The following is a 21,406-nucleotide window of genomic DNA, read 5'->3' on the forward strand; positions in this document are numbered from 1 at the left end:
ATCACATTGATTGATTTGTGGATGTTGAACCAACCTTGCAGCCCTGGAATAAATCCCACTTGGTCGTGGTGAATAATCCTTTTAATGTACTGTTGAATCCTATTGGCTAGTATTTTGGTGAGAATTTTTGCATCTGTGTTCATCAAGGATATTGGTCTGTAGTTCTCTTTTTTGATGGGATCCTTGTCTGGTTTTGGGATCAAGGTGATGCTGGCCTCATAAAATGAGTGTGGAAGTTTCCCTTCCATTTCTATTTTTTGGAACAGTTTCAGGAGAATAGGAATTAGTTCTTCTTTAAATGTTTGGTAGAATTCCCCCGGGAAGCCGTCTGGCCCTGGGCTTTTTTTGATTGGAGATTTTTGATGACTGTTTCAATCTCCTTACTGGTTATGGGTCTGTTCAGGCTTTCTATTTCTTCCTGGTTCAGTTGTGGTAGTTTATATGTCTCTAGGAATGCATCCATTTCTTCCAGATTGTCAAATTTGTTGGCGTAGAGTTGCTCATAGTATGTTCTTATAATTGTCTGTATTTCTTTGGTGTTCGTTGTGATCTCTCCTCTTTCATTCATGATTTTATTTATTTGGGTCCTCTCTCTTTTCTTTTTGATAAGTCTGGCCAGGGGTTTATCGATCTTATTAATTCTTTCAAAGAACCAGCTCCTAGTTTCGTTGATTTGTTCTATTGTTTTTTTGGTTTCTATTTCATTGATTTCTGCTCTGATCTTTATGATTTCTCTTCTCCTGCTGGGTTTAGGGTTTCTTTCTTGTTCTTTCTCCAGCTCCTTTAGGTGTAGGGTTAGGTTGTGTACCTGAGACCTTTCTTGTTTCTTGAGAAAGGCTTGTACCGCTATATATTTTCCTCTCAGGACTGCCTTTGTTGTGTCCCACAGATTTTGAACCGTTGTGTTTTCATTATCATTTGTTTCCATGAATTTTTTCAACTCTTCTTTAATTTCCTGGTTGACCCATTCATTCTTTAGAAGGATGCTGTTTAGTCTCCATGTATTTGGGTTCTTTCCAAATTTCCTCTTGTGATTGAGTTCTAGCTTCAGAGCATTGTGGTCTGAAAATATGCAGGGAATGATTCCAATCTTTTGATAACGGTTGAGACCTGATTTAGGACCGAGAATGTGATCTATTCTGGAGAATGTTCCATGTGCACTAGAGAAGAATGTGTATTCTGTTGCTTTGGGATGAAATGTTCTGAATATATCTGTGATGTCCATCTGGTCCAGTGTGTCATTTAAGGCCTTTATTTCCTTGTTGATCTTTTGCTTGGATGATCTGTCCATTTCAGTGAGGGGAGTGTTAAAGTCCCCTACTATTATTGTATTATTGTCGATGTGTTTCTTTGATTTTGTTATTAATTGGTTTATATAGTTGGCTGCTCCCATGTTAGGGGCATAGATATTTAAAATTGTTAGATCTTCTTGTTGGACAGTTCCTTTGAGTATGATATAGTGTCCTTCCTCATCTCTTATTATAGTCTTTGGCTTAAAATCTAATTGATCTGATATAAGGATTGCCACTCCTGCTTTTTTCTGATGTCCATTAGCATGGTAAATTCTTTTCCACCCCCTCACTTTAAATCTGGAGGTGTCTTCGGGTTTAAGATGAGTTTCTTGTAGGCAACATATAGATGGGTTTTGTTTTTTTTATCCATTCTGATACCCTGTGTCTTTTGATTGGGGCATTTAGCCCATTAACATTCAGGGTAAGTATTGAGAGATATGAATTTAGTGCCATTGTATTGCCTGTAAGGTGACTGTTATTGTATATTGTCTCTGTTTCTTTCTGATCTACTACTTTTAGGGTCTCTCTTTGCTTAGAGGACCCCTTTCAATATTTCCTGTAGAGCTGGTTTGGTGTTTGCAAATTCTTTCAGTTTTTGTTTGTCCTGGAAGCTTTTAATCTCTCCTTCTATTTTCAATGATAGCCTAGCTGGATATAGTATTCTTGGCTGCATGTTTTTCTCGTTTAGTACTCTGAATATATCATGCCAGCTCTTTCTGGCCTGCCAGGTCTCTGTGGATAAGTCTGCTGCCAATCTAATATTTTTACCATTGTATGTTACAGACTTCTTTTCCCGGGCTGCTTTCAGGATCTTCTCTTTGTCACTAAGACTTGTAAATTTTACTATTAGGTGACGGGGTGTGGACCTATTCTTATTGATTTTAAGGGGGGTTCTCTGAATCTCCTGGATTTTGATGCTTGTTCCCTTTGCCATATTGGGGAAATTCTCTCCAATAATTCTCTCCAATATACCTTCTGCTCCCCTCTCTGTTTCCTCTTCTTCTGGAATCCCAATTATTCTAATGTTGTTTCGTCTTATGGTGTCACTTATCTCTCGAATTCTCCCCTCGTGGTCCAGTAGCTGTTTGTCCCTCTTTTGCTCAGCTTCTTTATTCTCTGTCATTTGGTCTTCTATATCGCTAATTCTTTCTTCTGCCTCATTTATCCTAGCAGTGAGAGCCTCCATTATTGATTGCACCTTGTTAATAGCTTTTTTGATTTCAACTTGGTTAGATTTTAGTTCTTTTATTTCTCCAGAAAGGGCTTTTATATCTCCCGAGAGGGTTTCTCTAATATCTTCCATGCCTTTTTCAAGCCCGGCTAGAACCTTGAGAATCGTCACTCTGAACTCTAGATCTGACATATTACCAATGTCTGTATTGATTAGGTCCCTAGCCTTTGGTACTGCCTCTTGTTCTTTTTTGTGGTGAATTTTTCCGCCTTGTCATTTTGTCCAGATAAGAGTAGATGAAGGAGCAAGTAAAATACTAAAAGGGTGGCAACAACCCCAGGAAAATATGCTTTAGCCAAATCAGAAGAGATCCCAAATCGTGAGGGGGGAGAAAGGGGATAAAAAGAGGTTCAGAAAGAAGAAAAAAAAAAAAGAAAGAAACAATTAAAAAAAAAAAACAAATAAAAAAAAAAATATAAAAAGGAAAAAAAAAATATATATATATATATATAGATAGATAGATAAACTAGTTAAAAAACGTTAAAAAAGAAAAGGGTAAAAGTTAAAAAATTAGCTGAAGAAGAAAAATAAATTGAAAAAGAAAAAAATTAAATTAAGTGCAAGGCTAAAGAATCATGGGGAGAAAGCCATGAGTTCCGTGCTTTGCTTTCTCCTCCTTTGGAATTACGCTGCTCTCCTTGGTATTGAAACTGCACTCCTTGGTAGGTGAATTGGTCCTGGCTGGGCTTCTTGTTGATCTTCTGGGGGAGGGGCCTGTTGTAGTGATTCTCAAGTGTCTTTGCCCCGGGCGGAGTTGCACCACCCTTACCAGGGGCCGGGCTGAGTAATCCGCTCGGGTTCGCTTTCGGGAGCTTTTGTTCCCTGAGCGCTTTCCGTAGAGTTCTGGAGGGCGGGAATGAAGATGGCGGCCTCCCAGTCTCTGGCCCGGAGGAGACGAGAGCCCAGGGCCCCACTCCTCAGTGCGCCCTCAGAGAACAGCACCGATTTACTCCCGTCACCCTGACTCTGGCCGCGCTCCGAGCTGTCCGAGCCTGCGACCGGTTCAAGGTAACCCCGAGCTTAGAGCTTACTCCTCGGCTCTGTCTCTGTAGCAGGCTTCCCTGTTCTAATACCTGTAAGCTCTGCGACACTCAGACACCCCTGATCCTTCTGTGACCCTGCGGGACCTGAGGCCACGCTGACCCTGCGTGGCTTTCACCCCGGTTAAGCCTCTGGAGCGATGTCCCTCAGCGGAACAGACTTTTAAAAGTCCCGATTTTGTGCTCCGTTGCTCCGCTGCTTGCCGGGAGCCGGCCCCTCCCCCCGCGGTCTATCTTCCTGTCGCTTTGGATTCACTTCTCCGCCCGTCCTACCTTTCAGAAAGTGGTTGATTTTCTGTTTCTAGAGTTGCTTTTCTTCTTCTCTTCGATCTCCCATTGGATTTGTAGGTGTTTGCAATCTTTAGATAAGCTATCTAGCTGATCTCCCGCTAGCTGAAGTAGTCTCAGCCTGCTACTTCTCCACCATCTTGACTCCTCCCGCCTAGACTATAACTCTTAACTTTCATTAAAAAGGACTCTGGTGAATTTATTACCGGAATTCTAAGAACTTACATAGTGTGGATGATTTGGAGTGGCCATTTCTACAGAAAAGAGACTGATAATTCAGACTTATGATCCTATTCAGAAAGACAGTAGAGAACATTTTTTGGTTTGCTCATCCTTGATAAAAGCATATACCCATATGAATTAATTTAAAATGAATTCTTGGATTTTTAAAAGCATATTAGAAAGTACATAATGGGGGCACCTGGGTGGTTCAGTGGGTTAAAGCCTCTGCCTTCAGCTCAGGTCATGATCTCAGGGTACTGGGATCAAACCCCGCATCGGGCTCTCTGCTCAGCGGTGAGCATGCTTCCTCCTCTCTCTCTGCCTGCCTCTCTGCCTACTTGTGATTTCTGTCTGTCAAATAAATAAATAAAATCTAAAAAAAAAAAAAAAGTACATAATGACTAAGCACATTAAAAATCCAGTAGATTGAGATTCTACCAGCATGCAGTATATCTCAATTTGTAGTCAAAAGCTTAAATATTGAAAGTGTTGGGATTTTTGTTTTGTTTTGCTTTTATGTTTTCATCGCTGAAAGACTTCTTTGCCCCTGACAGGTTTTATTGACCTTTCAGGTTAGAACTCTATGAAAGCACTTACTGATTACATAAAAATGATTGGATTTCTAGTTAGACTCCCCTTGTTTGAGTTCAAACTTCCTAAGGATGTCAATGATGTTTTATTTATTTTTATGTCCTTATAGATAGTATTTGGAACAAAACCAATGTTTAATAAATATTGAATAAGTGGAACTCTCTGTTTACTCTTCACTCCTGCTCCCCAAATGTATTTAGATTATCAAAAGAATGGATAAGTTGAGCGACATTCAGTCTAAAAATGCTTTTGGTTTGTAGTTTAGTTGAGTTCATGTTTACTATAAATTTAAGACTTATTCTTTCATGATTTAGCTACCTAATTTCTTTTTTTTTTTTTTTGTACCTGGTTCTCAACCTCAGTATTGCAAACATTTTTGACAGATAATTCTTTTTGGTGTATGTGTATTGGTGGGTGTGTGTGTGTGATTCCTCGTGCATTATGGATTGTTTGGCAGCTTTCTTGGGCTCTACCCACTTAGCACCCATACTGTTGTGACCATCAAAAATGCCTCCAGACAAGTCCAAGTGTCCCCTGTGGGGTAAAATCATTCCAGGCTAAAAACCACTGGTTATGTCTGTCTGGAACTGTATGGTACAGAGGGATAAGGAAAACAAAGTAAGGCAAAACAAAACAAAACCATAAGACAGGTCATTTAGCAGGTATAACATTACCTGACTCAAAAGTGAGTGCCAGAATCCAATCTCCAGGTGGATTACAATGGGAATAAAGCCTACTCAAGTTTTATGGTGGGAATTACATGTGATAAAATGTGTAAGTATAACTGATAGAGTTCTTGGCTTGTTGGTCTGTGGAAGCATTAGTGAATATGAATTGTGATATAACATGGCTTGGAAAGAAATGTAACTTAGCAAAAACTGGCACAAAGATATTTTGTGTTTGCTATCAACATGTTCAACTTCTTTAGCAGTAGTTTTCATGTTCCAGTATACCTAGTTTCCATCCTTTGAATCTTTTCTCAGATTTCCCACTCTAGTTGTTGCATCGGTAACCATACCAAAACCACAGCATTTCTATCAGTGTGTTGAGGTAAAACCCCTGAATATGGTAAGGGAAAAATCCACATTAGTAATTTAAGCATTTCATTATAGTTCACAACTACTGCAATAACATGGCTTCAGCAACATTTTTTTTTTGCAACATGTGTTTTTTAAGTTTTTTTTTTAATGGATCAGTTATTTAATTAGGTTCTTTGTAAGAAATTTAGAGCACCAATTTGTGAGGGTAAATTCCATTTGTGAGAGAAAACACAGAGTGGACTTAGCCTTGAAGCTGAGGAACAGACTTGATTTTTGGCAGAATTTGCAAGTCCAGAGCTTTCTGATCAACCTTGCATTGCTCTGTAATCTCATATTTCTCTTGCTTGGTGTGGAAGATCTCACCCTCCTGGTGTCTGGGCTTATGCAACTTCTTCTTGAAATAAGCATCAGTGAGATGTTTGCAGATTTTCACACTGCTGATACCAATTTTGGTAGAAGTGGCAATGACGAATTTCTGTGTGTTCTACACAGAGGAACTCGATTGAGGGACAGAGGTCCAGTCACAAGTAGCAAACTCAGTTTTTTCAGGAAAACTACCCTATTGATTCTGTGGTGCCCAGAGAGGATGATCAAAATGGTTCCAGGGGTGATGCTAGCTCGCAGTTTTCTCACGTGCTGACTGCTCCAGGCACACCTTCAGTGGGATAATACCTAGGCATTTTGCAATGTTTAACCACTTGGGTACCACCATTCTTGCAACCACCAAATGGTTTTTTGACAGTAGCAAGAACCTTCTTCTTTTCCTTTTCAACCCTGGATTTAGCTGCCAAATTCTTCCTCTCATACATGGCCTTTCTGGAATACATAGCCGATGGGGAGTATCTGCCAATTCTTTTGACTAGGACAGGGTTTCAGCTGCAGTGGGGCTTCCCTCTTTGGCATTTGAGCCTTCTGGTTACCCTTCTTAGCCTTGCTACAGACATTAGCCTTCTTGGCTTCAGGTTTCTTCTCCTTAGTATCCAGTTTCTCAGCTTTTTTGCCCGCCATCTTGCAAGATGGAAAAGAGCTGTCTTTATTTTCTTTTTTTTTTTAGAGTTTTCACCTAGAAAAAAATAACACAAGCAAGATAGCCTTCATCTTTAGAAATATGTACAAAAGAAGGATTATTATACCAACACAGAACATTATTGACATGCAGAATGAAATAACAAAATGGCCTATTTTCCATGCTTGAAATCCTCTTACTTCTTTACCTCTTGTTACCATTTACAAAAATATAGAATGATAGTGCCTTATCTTATAATGCCTTAATTACTTTAATGGAATTATTCTATCTTGTTAAAGTTTAATTTTTTCTATTTAAAATACTTCTATTAAAATGCATTTTGACATAAATGGAGCCTCACTACCACCAAAGTCAACATTTGACAAAAGTCATTACATTTTCTAGACTATTTTAGCCATTTTTTAAAATTTTGACATAAAAAAATAATTAGGGAGGGTAAGTAAACCTTATCTACATTTGTTGTTGACAAGTCACTAAAAGAAGATACTAAATTATTACACAAAGGAACACTATAATTTTTAATATTTTAAGTTGTTATTTAAATGCCAATTAGCTAACAGTGCAATATTAGTTTCAGTTGTGCAATATAGTGATTCAACACTTCCATATATCAAATATCATCACAAGTGTACTCCTTTATCCCCATCACCTACTAAAAAGAAACATACAGAAAAAGGACATTGCCAGTTCTAAGGAACTTATTTTTAAAGAACTGTACTTTTTATTTTTTTAAATTTCATCTTGCAAAATATATTTTTTATCTCATATCCAAAGTTTTATATTAATCAAATCTTAACAAGGAGAAGCTTTAAAAAATACACAAGTGCACAACATGCATTTTCTAGAAATATGAATGCCAAATAATTTACAAAACTGGATATGTAGTTTAAGTAGTAAATTCTGGGTGTAGTTCCATTTGCTGTGGTAGAGGAAAGAACAAAGAACTGTTTTCCCTGCTTTTAGGCAGGGGCAGCTCAGCTCTTGGCAATTTTACTGCATTCCTTTGGTTTTGAAAACAGCTTACACAGAGTCCTGGATATCTTACCACCCTGGGACTTCCTTGGGAGTCTGAGAAGAGTTTGAGATCAAATTTAAGTCAGGGGTTGTACATAGACCAAAAGGCAGGTAACCACTCCTACTCAAGCAACATCTGAATATTCAGGTCTTGACTCTCCACCACAACCCTGGAGACCCATATCCATAGCTCCCCATTATTTTCCCTGGTGTAGGTGCCTTAAAAATTTCTCCCACTACCTTCCTCAGGACTGCCTCAAAGACCTTCCATGAGCTTCTGCTCTTCCCAGTCCCATGACAACTCCACATACTACTTCATCACTGCCAGCCCCATGACCATGACTTCTTGCTTCTCTTGGAAACCCTTATAAAGAAGCCTAATTCCCTTTTCCTGTGTTTTTACAGAGACCACAGTTAAGGATTTACTCCTTTGGAAGGAGAATTTACTTCTTTGTAAGAACCATAAAGAAATCATACAGGCAGCCTTGAGTTCTTAAAGAATATAATTTTCCAACTATCAGACAGCTAATATCTTTTTATCAGTACTGGAAGTGTATTCACATTGATCTAAGCTTAAAGACAACTATTCTCATTTTGTGAGATGTTTTCTTGCCAGCAGCTGGATTAAAGCTACTTACTGCTTCAGACTGTTCACTTGCAGCTAAAATGAACTAAAAGAATGATGAACCCAGAGAAAGACTAGTAATTATAATTAATAACTCCATAGATTTTTTTAATTCTCATATAATCATTTAAAGTAAGTATAACTATTATCCCCATCTCAACCAAAGCATAAAATGGTTAAGAAACTTGCTCACTGTCTAACAACTAATAAATAATGGAGTCATGATTCAAATATAGCTCTGTCTGATTCCAATATCTGTGTTTTCTACCACTGGGATCCCCTGCTCCAGACCTTCTAGATTGATATAAGTCTTAGTTCTGGAACTTAGATGTTACACCATCTTGTTTGCCTCAGGTACTTCACTCATTTAAAGGGTATGGTAACACCTACCTTAGAGGACATTTGTAGAAATGAGAGAAATAATGGATGTGGGATGGAAAATATTTAGGTATTTAGAGTATGTCACAGTTATAACAGGATGTGATACATTGTTGTGCTTAAAGTAATGCTTATGGAGTTGTTTCCAAGAGAAGCTTTTCATAACTGAATTTTTAAAAGTGTGTCTGTATCTTTTTTCTAAAAATTTTTATTTTTTTAATTCCTTCTCAGTGTTCAGAATTCATTGTTTATGCACCACACCCAGGGCTCCATGCAGTACATGCCCTTCATAATACCCACCACCAGGCTCACCCAACCTACCATCTCCCTCCCCTCCAACACCCTCAGTTAGTTCCTCAGAGTCCAAAGTCTCTTATGGCTTGTCTCCCCCTCCAATTTCCCCCAACTCCCTTTTCGCTCCATCTTCCCATGCCTGTCTGTATCTTTGTGTTCTAATCTTTTTAGAAAGTTGGTTTGGGTTACATATCACTTTGTGACATATTGAGTTTCAAATAAAACACCTGGATTTGCTTTGCCAACCTCGTTTAATAGCTTGTCCTTCTGATCCTCAAGGATAAAACAACAAAGGTTGTGAGAACGTCTGGTATGTCTATTATGGACAGTCATATGGTCAAAACAAATATGAAACTTTATTCAAGGTTTGTATTTATGGAAAGAATCCAAACTAATGCTATTTAATAGCATTTCAAGAAATTGGATACTAATACTTTTTTAATGGTGTAAGAACTACTAGATATTAGAACTATTGGAACACCTAGAGAAATAAGATGTAAAATAGAGTGCTTGAAAAGAAATGATAAAGCTCAAGATAAAACTCTTCCCAGTCCCATGGGAAAGCTCAAGGGCTGACCCATGTGAAGATCATGTGAGAATCATTTTATAAGCACAGAAGGATTCTCCTCAAAATTTGCCCAGTTAAGATATTATTTTCCCTGCTTGCCCTATTTAGCAAATATTTTCTCTTTATTTTCTTTCTCAGACCCCCTGTTAAAATAAATTAAATTTAAGTAATTACTTAAATGCCATAAAGGAAATAATTCCATGATCTAATGTTTTCTTGTTTATTCTCTGGCACTTCTTACTAGAATGCGAGTTACCTACATGACAGGTTGTGTCTTTACACCATGCTTGTGATTCTACTATTGGAGAACCTTCTAAGTCCTACCATCTTCCTGCCTTTCATTTCTAAGCCCTTATTGAGGGGAATCCTAGGGTTTTTCCAACATGTGGATGAGTTTCTCAGATATTTTCTGGAAGCATCTGTAATAGAAATAGAACTTGTTTCTAAGTCAAACATACCTGAATTTATTTCAAGTTTCAGCTTGTCACATTTTAAAAAAGATTTTATTTATTTATTTGACAGAGAGAGATCACAAGTAGGCAGAGAGGCAGGCAGGGGGTGGGGAAGCAGGGTCTCTACTGAGCAGAGAGCCTGATGTGGGGCTTGATCCCAGGACCCCGGGATCATGACCTGAACCAAAGCCAGAGGCTTTAACCCACTGAGCCACCCAGGTGCACCAGCTTGTCACATTAAAAAAAAAAAAAAGATTTATTTACTTATTTTAGAGGGAAAGAGAGAGAGAATCTGTGCTGAACATGGAGCCCAATGCACATGATCTCAAGACCTGAGATCGTGACCTGAGTTGAAATCTAGTTTGGAAGCTTAACCATCTGAGCCACCCAGATAATCCATCAGCTTTCCAACATTTTAACTTTATGATTATAAACAAGTTACATAAGTGTTCTGTATCTCAATTTTTCTCTCTACTTAACAGTAAAAATAATAACTACATTGAAGACTCATTCACGTATTTCATGTGCATACTGGTGAGTAGATCTGAATTTGCCATATAGGAAGCACTTGATAAATTGTTCCCTCCCACCTCCCCATATTTGTTTCCCATGATTATTCAATTTTAATCTCAGGGGAGGAAAGAAAAAGGAAAGTAGGAAGCTAAAAATGGCTTCAGCCAACATCTTCTTCCTTGGGTTAGCAGCTCTTTCATGCTAGAGGGAACAGTATTTAATTTGGTATTAACAGTAGTATTTAAGAACAGTTAGTATCTTTAAAATATGGCTCACTTTTTTGAGGGGTGGTGGTATCTAGGGCTTTATGCTATGGAGATAAATGAGGCAGAGTCCCTTCCTTCAAGGAAATTATAGTTATGACATAACAATTCTTAAAATGTCATGTTTCATAAGATTATAAGAGGTTTCTTATTTGCTGTTTTTCTGCACATAATCATCAGTAGACAACATGTGATTAAACTATATTTCCTTGCATTTTTTCAGGCTAAGTCCCTGATGTCACATAATGTAAAATTCTGAAGTCTCAGTGAAGGATTTGTGCAAATGTTGGAGAAGAAATAAGTTCTTTCCTGAGGAAAATTCTGATTTCTTCTGCTGGCAGTACTCCTTCCAACATCCCTCCACCTCATATGATGGGATATACCACCTGCCCCTATGTTAGGACAAGTCTACAAATCCTGCTCTTAATCCTCCACAGAACAGTGGAAGCCTGGCCCTTTCTAGAGCTGAGTACTACTCCCCTTAATTCTCGTTAAAACCAGCACAGTGTCTGTGCTTTAAGAAATTCAATAATGTTGGCTAACTGAACATCACCATCATCATCATCATCACCATCATGATAAAAGAAATTTAATAATGTGGTCGGTATTTCAAAAACAGTAGTAAACAAGACATAGTCTGTTGTTTAGGTAGCTCACAGTAGAGTGAGAGGAGGCCAGAGAACAAGAAAACACTAGACCCCAGAACTATTTCCTTTAAAGTAGTTACACAATTAAATACAGAGCACTAGGTATTATATAAGACTGAAGAATCACTGAACTCTACCTCTGAAACTAATACACTGTATGTTAATTAATTAATTTAAATAAAATACAGTAAATAAAGGTTTTCTAAGTAGAACAAACTTGGAAAATGATATATCAGCCTAGTAAAGCAAGTCATGCAAAAGTCTAGAGCAAGAGACATACAGGTGGAGGAGACACCGGGTTAAAGTCTCTAAAGAAAAAAAAAAAGAATTGGTGTATTTAGAGGACACTCAAGAAAGGATTGTAGATAGTCTGAGAGAACAGCATTTAGTGAAGAAGGCTGAGAGGTGGTATGAAAATTAAAGCTGGGGAGAAATGTACCTCATAGCCTCCTTTTCCTTCATGAAACAGACAGGATGGAGATATCTTCAAACAAACCTCAGGTCAGGACACATAGTTCTTGCCTTGAGGCTGGTTTCCTGGGGCCACCTTCATCAGGTTTCACAGCAGATGTTAAAGGGCAGGTAGGATGAGATAAGCTGTCTTAAAACCTCACCAAATTCCCTGAAGGAGCCCCATCATTTCTTTTTTTTTTTTAATTTCTTTTCTGTGTAACAGTATTCATTATTTTTGCACCACACCCAGTGCTCCATGCAATATGTGCCCTCCCCAATACCCACCACCTTGTTCCCCAACCTCCCACCCCGTGCCTCTTCAAAACCCTCAGGTTGTTTTTCAAAGTGCATAGTCTCTCATGGTTCACCTCCTCTTCCAATTTCCCTCAGCTCCTTTCTCTTCTCCATCTCCCTATGTCCTCCATGTTATTTGTTATGCTCCACATATAAGTGAAAACATAGGATAATTGACTCTCTCTGCTTGACTTATTTCACTCAGCATCATCTCTTACAGTCCCGACCATGTTGCTACAAAAGTTGGGTATTCATCCTTTCTGATAGAGGCATAATACTCCATAGAGTATAAAGACAACATCTTCCTTATCCATTCGTCTGTTGAAGGGCATCTTGGTTCTTTCCACAGTTTGGCAACCGTGGCCATTGCTGCTATAAACGTTGGGGTACAGATGGCCTTTTTTTCACTACATTTGTATCCTTGGGGTCAATACTCAGTAGTGCAATTGCAGGGTCATAGGGAAGTTCTATTTTTAAATTTTTGAGGAATCTCCACACTGTTTTCCAAAGTGGCTGCACCAACTTGCATTCCCACCAACAGTGGAAGAGGGTTCCCCTTTCTCCACATCCTCTCCAACACATGTTGTTTCCTGTCTTGCTAATTTCGGCCATTCTAAGTGGTGTAAGGTGATATCTCAATGTGGTTTTAATTTGAATCTCCCTGATGGCTAGTGATGATGAATACTTTTTCATGTGTCTGATAGCCATTTGTATGTCTTCATTGGAGAAGTGTCTGTCCATATCTTCTGCCCATTTTTTGATATGATTACCTGTTTTGTGTGTGTTGAGTTTGAGGAGTTCTTTATAGATCCTGGATATCAATCTTTTGTCTGTACTGTCATTTGCAAATATCTTCTCCCATTCTGTGGGCTGCCTCTTTGTTTTCCTGACTGTTTTCTTTGCTGTGCAGAGGCTTTTGATCTTGATGAAGTCCCCAAAGTTCATTTTCGCTTTTGTTTCCTTTGCCTTTGGAGACATATTTTGAAAGAAGTTGCTGTGGCTGATATTGAAGAGGTTACTGCCTATGTTCTCCTCTAGGATTCAGATGGATTTGCAAATCAATCAATGTGATCGAACAAATTAATAAGAAAAGAGAGAAGAACCACATTGTTCTCTCAATTGATGCAGAAAAAGCATTTGACAAAATCCAGCATCCATTCCTGATTAAAATGCTTCAAAGTATAGGGATAGAGGGAACATTCCCGAACTTCATAAAATCTATCTATGAAAGACCCACAGCAAATATCATCCTCAATTGGAAAAAGCTTGCAGCCTTCCCATTGAGATCAGGAACACGACAAGGATACCAACTCTCACCACTCTTGTTCAACATAGTATTAGAAGTCCTAACAACAGCAATCAGAAAACAAAGAGAAATAAAATGTATCCGAATTGGCAGTGAAGAAGTCAAACTCTCTCTCTTCACAGATGACATGATTCTTTATATGGAAAACCCAAAAGACTCCACCCCCGAACTACTAGAACTCATACAGCAAGTCAGCAACATGGCAGGATACAAAGTCAATGTACAGAAATCAGTGGCTTTCTTATACACTAACAATGAAAATACAGAAAGGGAAATTAGGGAACCGATTCCATTTACTATAGCACCAAGAACCATAAGATATCTGGGAAAAAACCTAACCAAAGAGGTAAAGGAACTGTACTCAAGGAACTACAGAACACTCATGAAAGAAATTGAAGAAGACACAAAAAGATGGAAGACCATTCCATGCTCTTGGATCGGAAGAATAAACATTGTTAAAATGTCTATACTGCCTAGAGCAATCTATACTTTTAATGCGATTCTGATCAAAATTCCACTGGTATTTTTCAAAGAGCTGGAGCAGATAATCCTAAAATATGTATGGAATCAGAAGAGACCCCGAATTGCTAAGGAAATGTTGAAAAACAAAAATAAAAGTGGGGGCATCACGTTACCTGATTTCAAGCTTTACTACAAAACTGTGATCACCAAGACAGCATGGTACTGGCAAAAAAACAGACACGTAGACCAGTGGAACAGATTAGAGAGCCCAGATATGGACCCTCAACTCTATGGCCAAATAATCTTCGACAAAACAGGAAAAAATATGCAGTGGAAAAAAAGTCTCTTCAATAAATGGTGCTGGGAAAACTGGGCAGCTATATGTAGAAGTATGAAACTCGACCATTCTTTTACACCGTACACAAAGATAAACTCAAAATGGATAAAAGACCTCAATATGAGACAGGAATGCATCAGAATCCTAGACACATGAAAAAATGTTCATCATCACTAGCCATCAGGGAGGTTCAAATTAAAACCACATTGAGATACCACCTTACACTACTTAGAATGGCCAAAATTAGCAAGACAGGAAACAACATGTGCTGGAGAGGATGTGGAGAAAGGGGAACCCTCTTCCACTGTTGGTGGGAATGCAAGTTGGTGCAGTCACTTTGGAAAGCAGTGTGGAGATTCCTCAAGAATTTAAAAATAGAACTTCCCTATGACCCTGCAATTGCACTACTGGGTATTGACCCCAAAGATACAGATGTAGTGAAAAGAAGGGCCATCTGTACCCCAATGTTTATAGCAGCAATGGCCACGGTCGCCAAACTGTGGAAAGAACCAAGATGCCTTTCAACGGACGAATGGATAAGGAAGATGTGGTCCATATACACTGTGGAGTATTATGCCTCCATCAGAAAGGATGAATACCCAACTTTTGTAGCAACGCAAATGCGACTGGAAGAGATTATGCTGAGTGAAATAAGTCAAGCAGAGAGAGTCGATTATCATATGTTTTCACTTATATGTGGAGCATAACAAAAACCATGGAGGACAAGGGGTGATGGAGAAGAGAAAGGAGTTGAGAGAAATTGGAAGGGAATGTGAACCATGAGGGACTATGGACTCTGAAAAACAATCTGACGATTTTGAATGGGCAGGGGTGGGAGGTTGGGCGAACCAGGTGGTGGGTATTAGAGAGGGCACGGATTGCATGGAGCACTGGGTGTAGTTCAAAAACAATGAATACTGGTTTGCTGAAAAGAAATAAAGAAAAAGAAGAAGAAGATAAGGAAAAGGGGGAGGGAGCCCCCAGAAACGACCCAATGGAAAGTAATACCCCAATACGAGAGTGCTCTGTGATTCAGGACCAGCATTAACTAGGAGTCTGGTTGAAAGCACTCAAAAAGAGCAAAAGATCTTAGGGGGAATTTAGTGTAATTGGTGGTTAGGGGCAGGGACTTAAGCCCACGTACCCAGGACAGTCACCACTGGCACTGAACCAGAGAGTGCAGCGAAGAAGCCAGGTCTTGGTCCCTGAGCTGCCAGTGCATCTGAGAGCGTCTGGGTGGTGGCACATGAGGGAGTCTTGTGTGGACGATAGTCAGCACTCTCTAGAAGCACAGCCTTTTGCACTCTGCTTGTGTGCTGCATGTCCGGGGTCTGAGTTGCACTCCACACACTTCGTTGAGAGAGGTCTGTGCAGGCACCAGCCAGTGCTCTCTAGGACCGGGAAATTCTGGACACTCCCAGCCTGGGCCAGTGTGGAAATCTCAGTGTGCTATCTCTGGGTGGGACCTCTTTGGTAGTCTGGACCTGCTGAGACAGCTTTGGTGGAGGCAGCCACTGGAAGCCAGCTCTGGACTAGTATTTCTCATGGTTTTGGGTACAAGCAGGAGTTCCTGTGACCCCAGAGACTGTGACTGGGGACGTGCTCTGCCAGTGACAGAAAGGGAATTTATGTGGTCTGGAGCACCCAGAGGGGAACAGACTAAGGCTTCTCTCTGAGATGGAGGTCTGGGTGCAGTTTGCTTTCCTCTGAATATCCAAAGAACTGCCAAAAGCCACTAAGGGGAGAAAAAAAAATAAAAAGAAAAAAGAAAGAAAGAAAGGAAAGAAAGAAAGAAAGAAAGAAAGAAAGAAAGAAAGAAAGAAAGAAAACCTCCAGAGAACAAAAGCCTGAAAAACCAGTTTCCTCAGAGCCCAGCCACTTGATGGGGGTAGGAGGACTTAACTTTAGCAAGATTGCCTGAAAAACCACTGGGCAGGACCCTCAACCAGAAAGCCAGCTAAAAAGAAAAAAATAAAATAAACAAGAGAACAACCACCACCACTTATAGGTAAAATTTTTATTTTTAATTCATTACCACTATTCTCATTCTTTTCATTTTTAATACATTTTTTTTACCTTTTACCATCACAATGAGATGTTCAGTTCATCAAATTCCATAATAATCTTTTAATCAGAACTTTTTTGATAGATAAACCTGTGTTTATCTTTTTCTTTTCTATTTTTTATTTATTTTATTTTAATATTCATATAGAGATAAGTGTCTAGGTAATCCCTTTTCCCCAATCAATGCTACCCCATATGTAAACCAGTTTTAATCCCCCTTTATCTCAGGAAAATTGAGTCCTTTAACAAAGATATCATGATACATCCAGGAAGAATCAAAATAAACTTCCTCGCCTACACTGAGGATTTATAACCACCCTCGCATCTTTTTCTTCTCTCAGTTTTTCTATGTATTTCTTTTTGTTCTGCTAATATCTAAATCTTATACATGGGGTTCATTTTGGCTGTGTTCTCTCTATCTCTTTTTTTTTCTTCTTCTCAGTTACTTTTGTCGTTCTTTTTGTTTGTATACTTTATAAATCTTATCTTTGGCACCAATTAGGGCTGGGTCTTCTCTTTCATGTTTTCTTTTCTTTTTTTTTCCTGTCTCTCTCTTGCTTTTTCTTTTTTCTTTCTGTTTGGTGGGGACTCTCGATTGCTCATAAGCTTTCCAGAGTGCACTTTGGCTGCACCATGGTTGATACATTCAGCTACACATCCCTTCAACCATCACTCACCAAAATGAAGAGGAGGAGGAATGCCCAACAGAAGAAAAATTCAGAGACTGGGCCCTCTCCCTCAGAGCTATTGTATATGGACATAAACAGAATGTCAGAAAGGGAATTCAAGCTAACAATTATCCTGGCAATAGCTAGGTTGGAGAAAACCTTTAATGACAAAATGGAAGTGATTGGTGCAGAAGTGAAAGCCACCAGGGATGATGTTAACCATGCTCTCTATGAGTTCCAATCTAATCTAAATTCTCTGACACCCAGGGTAACTGAAGCAGAAGATAGAATTGGTGATCAAGAGGACAAACCAATAGAGAAAAAGGATCAGGAAGAGGCCTGGAACAAATAGCATAGAGGCCATGAAAACAGAATTAGGGAAATAAATGATGCCATGAAACATTCCAACGTCAGAATTATTGGAATCCCTGAGGGGGACAAGAAAGAAAGAACCTAGAGGATATAGTTGAACAAAATCTCCATGAAAATTTTCCCAATCTGGTGAATGGAACAGCATTCATGTCCTAGAGGCAGAAAGGTCTCAGCCCAAGATCATAGAATCTAGAAAGACCACAAGACACCTGAATGTGAAAATTATGAGTCATAATTTTAGACAGGAGCTCTGGAAAGCAGCTAGAAGGAAGATATTCCTTAGGTACAGAGAAAGGCCCATCAGAATAATGTCAGACCTGTCCCCAGAAACCTTGGAAGCCAGAAAGGGCTGGCAAGATGCATTCAGGGTACTAAGTGAGAAGAACATGCAGCCAAGAATACTTTATCTAGCAAGACTGACATTCGAAATGGATGGAGAAATATAGAACTTCCAAGATTGGCAAGATTTAAAAGAGAATGTGACCACCATCTGGGCGATACAAAAAATATTAAGGGGGGGGGTTCTATAAAAGAGGAAAAAAAAAACAAGAATATCATTGAACAGAAATATATGGAGACAATCTATGGAAACAAAGACTTCACAGGTAACACAATGTCAATAAAAATGTATCTCTCATGAATGGCCAGAGTTGCATATTGGATAAAATGACAGGACCCACCCATATGTTGTCTACCAGAGACCCATTTTGAACCTGATACATCCAGACTGAAAGTGAAGGGATGGAGAAGGATCTTTCATGACAATGAGCCACAAAAGAAGACTGCGGTAGTGATTCTCATATCAATAAATTAGATTTTAAACTAAAGACTGTAGTCAGAGATACAGAAGGACACTACATCATTCTTAAAGGGTCTAACCACCAAGAAGAACTAAAAATTTTAAATATTCATGCCCCAATATGGGAACAGTCAATTCCATAAGACAACTGTTAATCAAGATAAAGAATCATATTGATATGAATACATTAATAGTAGGAGATCTTAACACATCACTCTCAATAATAGACGGATCATCCAAGCAGAAAATCAATAAACAAGAGAATTGAACAACACATTGGACCAGATGGACCTCATAGATATATACAGAACATTCCACCCTAAAACAACAGAATATTCATTCTTTTTGAGTGCACATGGAACCTTCTCCAGAATAGACCACATACTGGGTCACAAATCAGGACTCAACCTATACCAAAAGACTGAGATTATTCCCTGCATATTCTCAGATCAAGATGCTTTGAAACTAGAGCTCAACCACAAGGGAAAGTTTGGAAGGAATTCAAACACTCAGAAGCCAAAGAGCACCTTGGTTAAGAATGCTAAGATCAACCAGGAGATCAAAGAAGAACTTACAGAATTCATGGGAACCAGTGAGAATGAAGACACTGCAGTCCAAAACCTATGGGATACAGCAAAGGCAGTCCTAAGGGGGAAAAACATAGCCATCCAAGCCTACCTTAAAAAAATTGAAAAAATCCATAATACACCAGATCTCTTTACACCTTAAAGAACTGGAGAATCAACAACAAATTAAGCCAACTCCACACACAAGAAGGGAAATAATCAAGATTAAAGCAGAGATCAATGAGATAGAAACTAGAGACATAGTAGAACGCATCAATGAAACTAAAAACTGTGTATTTGAATGAATCAATAAGATCGATAAAGCATGGGCCAGACTAATCCAAAAGAAAAGAGAGAAGGCCCAATTTAATAAAATTATGAATGAAAAGGAAGAGATAACAACTAACACCAAGGAAATAGAAACAATCATGAGGAATTATTATCAACAGTTATATTTCAATATGTTAAGCAACCTAGATGAAATGAATGCATTCCTGGAAAATTATAAACTTGCAAAACTAAACCAGGAAGAAATTGACAACCTGAATAGACCAATATCTAGTAACGAGATTGAAGCAGTGATCAAAAACCTCCCAAAAAACAAGACCCCAAGAACTGATGGATTCTCTGGGGAATTCTACCAAACTTTCAAAGAAGAAATAATACCTATTCTCCTGAAGCTGCTTTAAAAAATTGAAGCAGAAGGAAAACTTCCAGGCTCTTTTTATGCATCCAGCATTACCCTGACCCCCAAACCAGGAAAAGACCCCACCAAAAAGGAGAATTCCAGACCAATATCCCTGATGAATATGGACGCTAAGATTCTCAATAAGATCCTAGCAAATAGGATCCAACAGCCCATTAAAAAGATTATCCACCATGACCAGGTAGGATTCATCCCTGGGTTGCAAGGGTGGTTCAACATTCGCAAATCAATCAATGTGATAGAACAAATCAATAAAAGAAGAGAGAAGAAACACATGGTCCTCTCAATTGATGTAGAAAAAGCATTTGACAAAATCCAGGATCTGTTCCTGATTAAAATGCTTCAAAGTATAAGGATAGAGGAAACATTCTTCTACTTCATAAAGTCTATCTATGAAAAACCCACAGCAAATAATATCCTCAATGGGAAAAACCTGACAGCCTTCCCATTGAGATCAGGAACACGATGAGGTTGCCCACTCTCACCAATCTTGTTCAACATAGTATTATAAGTCCTAGCAACAGCAATCAGACAACAAAGAGAAATAAAATACATTCAAATTGGCAATGAGGAAGTCAAATTCTCTGTCTTCGCAGATGACATGATACTTTATATAGAAAACCCAAAAGACTCCACCCGCAAACATGAGAACTCATACAGAAATTCAGTAATGTGGCAGGATACAAGGTCGATGTACAGAAATCAGTGGCTTTCTTATACACTAAAAATGAAAATACAGAAAGGGAAATTAGAGAATTGATTCCAATTATTAAAACCAAGGACAGTAAGATACCTGGGAATAAACCTAATGAAAGATGTAAAGGATCTGAACTCGAGAAACTAAGAAACACTCATGAAAGAAATTGAAGAAGACACAAAAAGATGGAAGACCATTCCATGCTCATGGATACGAAAAAATAAACATTGTTAAAATGTCTGTACTGCCTAAAGCCATCTGTAATTTCAGTGACATTTTGATAAAAATTCCACCGGCATTAATCAAAGAGCTGGAGCAAATAATCCTAAAATTTGTATTTAATCAGAAGAGACCCTGAATTGCTAAGGAAATGTGAAAAAGAAAAACAAAACTGAGAGCATCATGATGCCTGATTTCAAGCTTTATTAAAAAGCTGTGATCACCAAGACAGCATGGTACTGGCATAAAAACCTACACATAGACCAGTGGAACAGAGTAGAGAGCCCAGATAAGGACCCTCATCTGTGGTCAAATAATCTTTGACAAAGCAGGAAAAAATATACAGTGGGAAAAAGACAGTCTCTTCAATCAATGGTGCTGGGAAGATTGGACAGCTATGTGTAGAAGAATGAAACTCGACCATTCTCTTACACCATACACAATGATAAACTTGAAATGGATAAAAGACCTCAACATGAGGCAGGAATCCATCAGAGTTCTAGAGGAGAACATAGGCAGTAACCTCTTCAATATCAGCCACAGCAACTTCTTTCAAAGTATGTTTCCATAGTGTATATGGACCACAACTTCCTTATCCATTCTTCCGTTGAAGGACATCTTGGTTCTTTCCACAGTTTGGCGACCGTGGCCATTGCTGCTATAAACATTGGGGCACAGATGGCCTTTTTTTCACTACATCTGTATCTTTGGGGTCAATACCCAGTAGTGCAATTGCAGGGCCATAGGGAAGCTCTATTTTTAAATTCTTGAGGAATCTCCACACTGTTTTCCAAAGTGGCTGCATCAACTTGCATTCCCACCAACAGTGGAAGAGGGTTCCCCTTTCTCCACATCCTCTCCAGCACATGTTGTTTCCTGTCTTGCGAATTTTGGCCATTCTAAGTGGTGTAAGGTGGTATCTCAATGTGGTTTTAATTTGAATCTCCCTGATGGCTAGTGATGATGAACATTTTTTCA

At 38.8% G+C, this 21,406-nt stretch overlaps 1 pseudogene; it reads right to left on the reverse strand.

Moving 5' to 3' along the window:
- Nucleotides 1-5,888: 5,888 nt before the first annotated feature.
- Nucleotides 5,889-6,718, reverse strand: LOC111154357 (annotated as a pseudogene).
- Between the last annotated feature and the right edge of the window lie 14,688 nt (nucleotides 6,719-21,406).

Source organism: Enhydra lutris, unplaced genomic scaffold, assembly GCF_002288905.1.
Source record: "Enhydra lutris kenyoni isolate GAN:26980312 unplaced genomic scaffold, ASM228890v2 scaffoldscaffold37, whole genome shotgun sequence".
In the NCBI taxonomy this organism is placed as follows: Eukaryota; Metazoa; Chordata; class Mammalia; order Carnivora; family Mustelidae; genus Enhydra; species Enhydra lutris.